The following is a 6713-nucleotide window of genomic DNA, read 5'->3' on the forward strand; positions in this document are numbered from 1 at the left end:
CCACTCCCCTATACCACTGTGTATCTTGCCAGTATGCATCCATTAGTACTCCACTTTTTCCCACTCTTACTCTGGACCTGCCTATTGATTAAGGTATGGGTTTCACTGCCTTTGGGTCCTCACTGCTGCCCTACAATATTTTAACCATCTCTTTGAGTTCTGTTCCCTGCAGCCATTACCCCAGACCATAAGAATATACCCCAAAACCCTAACTACAGCTCTGCCCCTCACTCTCAGCAGATGATTTTCTTCCACATTCTTCCAGATTAATCACCCTAAAGCATTTTTCTGATTTCATCACACCCCTCCTGAAAAACCTTCAATGATTCCCCATTGCCTACTTAACTACAAACTCCTTGTTTGGTATGATCCAAATTTTGTTGTTTACAGATGGACATGCAGTTTTGCTGGTACCCTTTTTAAAAAGACTATCTCTTCCCCATTCAATAGACTTTGAGGCTTTGGTGAAGAGCAGGTGACCATAGGTGGATGGATTTACGTGTGGGTTCTAGATTCTGTTCCACTGGACTATGTGTCATTGTGCTTGTACCGGGCTGTTTTGACTACTGTTTTTTTTTTTTTTTTTAGTTGTATAGTAGGTTCTGAGGTCAGGTAATGAGAGGCATTCTACTCTGTTTTTCTTCTTCAGTAATGATTTACTTATCCGGGGCACCTTTCCTTTCTACATAAAGTTAATGATTAGTTTTCTCATCTCTTTAAAGAGTCCTGTTGGTATTTGGATTGGGATTGCATTGTATTTAATCTACCTATCCATAAATATAGTATGCTTTTCCATTTATGTAGGTGTCTTCTTGGTTTCTTGCAGTGGTGTTTTATACTTTTCTTTGTATAGGTCTTTTACATCCCTGGTTAGGTTTATTTCTATTTTATTATTTTTAGGGCTATTATAGATTGTATTGCTTCTGTGATTTTTCATAGCTATCTTTTTTTTTTTTTATCTTTACTGGTGTATAGGAATCCAACTGATTTTCACATGTTTATCTTGCATCCTGCTATTCTGATGAATCTTTCTATTAGTTCCAGTAGTTCTCTTGTGGAGTCTTTAGGGTTCTGTATGTATAGCATAATATCATCTGCAAACAGAGACAGTTTTATTTCTTCCTTTCCAATTTCTATGTCCTTTACATCTTTTTCTTGCTTTATTGTTCTGTCTAGGACTTCCACCACAATGTTAAATGTTGTTGTTGTTAGGTGCCATCAAGTTGGTGCCGACTCATAGCAACCCTATGCACAACAGAATGAAACACTGCCCTGTCCTGCGCCATCCTTACAATCGTTGTTATGCCTGAGCCCATTGTTACAGCCACTGTGTCAATCCATCTCATTGAGGTCTTCCTTTTTTCCGCTGACCCTGTACTTTGCCAAGCATGATGTCTTTCTCCAGAGACTGATTCCTCCTGACAACATGTCCAAAGTACGTAAGATGCAGTCTCGCCATCCTTGCTTCTAAGGAGCGTTCTGGTTGTACTTCCGAGACAGATTTATTTGTTCTTCTGGCAGTCCGTGGTATATTCAATATTCTTCACCAGCACCGCAATTCAAAGGCATCAATTCTTCGGTCTTCCTTATTCATTGTCCAGCTTTCACATGCATATGCTGTGATTGAAAATACCATGGCTTGGGTCAGGCGCACCTTAGACTTCAAGGTTGACATCTTTGGTCTTCAACACTTTAAAAGTCCTTTGCAGCAGATTAGCCCAATGCAATGCGTCTTTTGATTTCTTGACTGCTGCTTCCGTGGCCGTTGATTGTGGATCCAAGTAAGATGAAATCCTTGACAATTTCAATCTTTTCTCTGTTTATCCTTAGGTTGCTTATTGGTCCAGTTGTGAGGATTTTTGTTTTCTTTATGTTGAGGTGCAATCCATACTGAAGGCTGTGGTCTTTGATCTTCATTAATAAGTGCTTCAAGTCCTCTTCACTTTCAGCAAGGAAGGTTGTGTCAGCTGCATAACACAGGTTGTTAATGAGTTCCACCAATCCTGATGCACTTTTCTTCTTCATATAGTCCAGCTTCTCAGATTATTTGCTCAGCATACAGATTGAATAGGTATGGTGAAAGAATACAATCCTGGCGCACACCTTTCCTGACTTTAAACCATTCATTATCCCCTTGTTCTGTCCGAACAACTGCCTCTTGATCTATGTAAAGGTTCCTCATGAGTACAATTAAGTGTTCTGGAATTCCCATTCTTTGCGATGTTACCCACAATTTGTTATGATCCACACAGTCGAATGTCTTTGCATAGTCAATAAAACACAGGTAAACATCCTTCTGGTATTCTCTGCTTTCAGCCAGGATCCATTTGACATCAGCAATGGTATCCCTGGTTCCACGTCCTCTTCTGAAATTGGCCTGAATTTCTGGCAGTTCCCTGTCAATATACTGCTGCAGCCGTTTTTGAATGATCTTCAGCAAAATTTTGCTTGCATGTGATATTAATGTTATTGTTCTATAACTTCCACATTCAGTTGGATCACCTTTCTTGGGAATAGGCATAAATATGGGTCTCTTCTAGTCAGCTGGCCAGGAAGCTGTCTTCCATATTTCTTGGCATAGACCGGTGAGCACCTCCAGCGCTGCATCCATTTGTTTAAACATCTCAATTCATACTCCATCAATTCCTGGAGCCTTGTTTTTTGCCAGTGCCTTCAGAGCAGCTTGGACTTCTTCCCTCAGTGCCATTGGTTCCTGATCATATGCTACCTCTGGAAATGGTTGAGCATAGACTAATTTTTTTTGGTGTAATGACTCTGTGTATTCCTTCCATCTTCTTTTGATGCTTCCTGCATCATTTAATATTTTCCCCATAGAATCCTTCACTATTGCAACTTGAGGCTTGAATTTTTTCTTCAGTTCTTTCAGCTTGAGAAACACCGAGCATGTTCTTCCCTTTTGCTTTTCCATTTCCAGGTCTTTGCACATGTCATTCTAATACTTTACTTTGTCTTCTTGAGAAGCCCTTTGAAATCTTCTGTTCAGTTCTTTTACTTCATCAATTCTTCCTTTTGCTTTAGCTGCTCGACGTTTGAGAGCAAGTTTCAGAGTCTCCTCTGACATCCATCTTGGTCTTTTCTTTCTTTCCTGTTTTTTTCAATGACCTCTTGCTTTCTTCATGCATGATGTCCTTCCACAACTCATGCGGTCTTCGGTCACCAGTGTTCAATGCGTCAAATCTATTCTTCAGATGGTCTCTAAATTCAGGTGGGATATACTGAAGGTCATATTTTGGCTCTCGTGGACTTGCTCTGATTTTCTTCAGTTTTGGCTTGAACTTGCACATGGGCAATTGATGGTCTGTTCCACAGTCGGCCAGTGGCTTTGTTCTGACTGATGATATTGAGCTTTTCCACCGTCTCTTTCCACAAATGTAGTCAATTTGATTCCTGTGTGCTCCATCTGGCGGGGTCCATGTGTATAGTCACTGTTTATGTTGGTGAAAGAAGGTATTTGCAATGAAGAAGTCGTTGGTCTTGGAAAATTCTATCATTCGATATTCACCATTGTTTCTATCACCAAGGCCATATTTTCCAACTACTGCTCCTTCTGCTTTGTGTCCAACTTTCGCATTCCAATCTCCAGTAATTGTCAATGCATCTTGATTGCATGTTCGATCAATTTCGGACTGCAGCAGCTGATAAAAATCCTCTATTTCTTCATCTTTGGCCCTAGTGGTTGGTGTGTAAATCTGAATAATAGTCAAAACTGGTCTTCCTTGTAGGCGTATGGATATTATCCTATCACTGACAGCATTGTACTTCAGGATAGATCTTGAAATGTTCTTTTTGATGATGAATGCAACACCATTCCTTTTCGAGTTGTCATTCCCAGCATAGTAGACTATATGATTGTCCGATTCAAAATGGCCAATACCAGTCCATTTCAGTTCACTAATGCCTAGGATATCGATGTTTATGCATTCCATTTCATTTTTGAAGATTTCTAATTTTCCTAGATTCATACTTCGTACACTCTAGGTTCCGATTATTAATGGATGTTTGCAGCTGTTTCTTCTCATTTTGAGTCGTGCCACATCAGCAGATGAAGGTCCCGAAAGCTTTACTCCACCCACGTCATTAAGGCTGACTCTACTTTGAGGAGGCAGCTCTTCCCCAGTCTGTTTTTGAGTGCCTTCCAACCTGGGGGCTCTTCTTCCAGCACTATATCAGACAATGTTCTGCTGCTATTCATAAGGTTTTCACCGGCTAATGCTTTTCAGAAGTAGACTGTTGGGCCCTTCTTCCTAGTCTGTCTTAGTCTGGAAGCTCAGCTGAAACCTGTCCTCCATGGGTGACCCTGCTGGTATCTGAACACCGGAGGCATAGCTTCCAGCATCACAGCAACACACAAGCCTCCACAGTACGACAAACTGACAGACACCTGGGGGCATGTCAAACAGGAGTGGCGATAAATGGCATCTTTGTCTTTTTCCTGTTCTCAGGGGGAATGTTTTCAGCCTCTTGCCATTGGGAATGATGTCAGTTGTTGCTTTCGCATAACCAAAAAATCTGTTGCTGTTGAGTTGATTTTGATTCATAGTGACCCTAAAGGACAGAGTAGAACTGCCCCATAGGGTTTCCAAAGAGTGTCTGCTGGATTCAAACTGCTGAACTTTTGGTTAGCAGTCCCTAACTACTATACCACCAGGGTTTCCTGCTTGTGTATAGATGCCGTTTTTATGTTGAGTAATTTCCCTTCTATTCCTATTTTCTTAGGAGTTTTTGTCAGGAATGGGTGTTGGACTTTATCAAATGCCTTTTTTGCATCGATCCAGATGATCATGTGTTTCTTTTATTTATGCGGTGGATTACGTTGATTGATTTTCTATTGTTGAACCACCTGCTATGAATCCTGCTTGGTTGTGGTGTATTATAATTTTTTCAAATATGATGCTGAATTGTATTGGCCAGAATTTTGTTGAGAATTTTTGCACCTATATTCATGAGAGATATTGGTCTGTAATTTTTTGTGTGGTGTCTTTGCTTGGTTTGGAAACCCTTGTGTCATAGTGGTTAAGTGCTATGACTGCTAACCAAAGGGTCAGCAGTTCGAATCCACCAGGCACTCCTTGGAAACTCTATGGGGCAGCTCTACTCTGTCCTATAGGGTCTCTATGAGCCGGAAACTACTCGAAGGTAGTGGGTTTGGTTTGGTTTTTTTGGTTGCTTTGTTCTGGTGTCAGGGTTATGCTGGCTTCATAGAATAAATTTGGAAGTGTCCCTTCCTTTTATATGTCCTGAAATAGTGTGAGTAGTACTTGTTCGATTCCTTCTCTACATGTTTGGTAGAATTCTCCAGTGAAGTCATCTGTGCCAGGACTTTTTTTGTTGAGAATTTTTTTTTTTTTTGTATTCCCTCTTCAGTGTCTTCTCTTGTTATGTATCTGTCCAGACTTCGTACCTCAGATTGTGTTAGTTTAGGTAGGCAGTGTATTTCGAAAAAATTGTCCACTTCCTCTAGGTTTTCAAACTTGTTGAAATACAGTTTTTCGTGGTACTGTTACGATCCTTTTTATTTAGTTGGGTCTGTTTTATTTCAGTTAGATTTGTCCCGTATTTCATTTCTTATTTGGATTATTTGCTTCCTATCCTGTTTTTCTTTTGTCCATTTGTCCAATGTTTTGTCAAATTCTTTGATCCTTTTAAAGAACTAACTTTTGGTTTTGTTGATGTTTTTCTATTATCTAGTCTCTGTATCATTTATTTTTGCTCTGATCTCTATTATTTCCTTTCTTCTGGTGGCTGTGAGCTTCTTTTTCTGTTTTCTTTCTATTGTTTTGAGTTGTAAAGATAATGTTTTGATTTTATACCTTTCTTCTTTGTTAAAGTATACAACTATTACTATAAACTGACGTCTGAGCACTGCCTTTGTTGTGTCCCAAAGGTTTTGACATGATACGTTTTCATTCTTCTTTGATTCTAGGAATTTTTTTAATGCCATCTTTCATTTCTTCTATTACCCAGTTTTTTTAAAGCAAGCTGTTATTCTGTTTCCACGTGTTTCATTTTTTTTCCTTGCTTTACCTGTTATTAATTTCTAGTTTGATGGCATTGTGATAAGAGGAAATACTTTGTATTATCTCAATGTTTTGGATTTTGTTGAGGGGTCCTTGTGGCTAAGATGTGGTCTAATCTGGAGAAGATTCTATGTATATTGAAAAAAATGTATACTTTGCTGCTGTTGGGTGGAATGTTCTATGTATATGTGTGAGGTCATTGTTGATTGTGGCCTTTAGATCTTCTGTATTTTTGTTAACTTTCTTTCTAGATATTCTGTCCTTTACCGAGAGTGGAGTGTTGAAGTCTACTTTTACTGTGGAACTGTCGGTTTCTCTTTTCAGTGCTGTTAGAGGTTGTTTTATGTATTTTGGAGCCCTGTTATTGGGTGTGTAGATATTTGTTATGGTTATGTCCTCATGGTGAATTATTCCTTTAGTCCTCATATAACGCCCTTTCTTGTCTTTTATGGTGGATATTTCCTTCAAGTCTATATTATTTGAGATTAGTATTGCCATTCCTCCTCTTTTTTGGTTGCTGTTTGCTTGATATTTTTTTTTCATCCTTTGACTTTTAATATATTTATGTCTTTGTACCTAAGGTGTGTCTCTTGTAGACAGCATATTGATGGGTCCTGTCTTTTTAATCCATTCTGTTACTCTCTATCTCTTTACAGGTGTATTTAAGCCATTTAT

Source organism: Elephas maximus, chromosome 7 (assembly GCF_024166365.1).
Source record: "Elephas maximus indicus isolate mEleMax1 chromosome 7, mEleMax1 primary haplotype, whole genome shotgun sequence".
Taxonomy (NCBI): Eukaryota; Metazoa; Chordata; class Mammalia; order Proboscidea; family Elephantidae; genus Elephas; species Elephas maximus.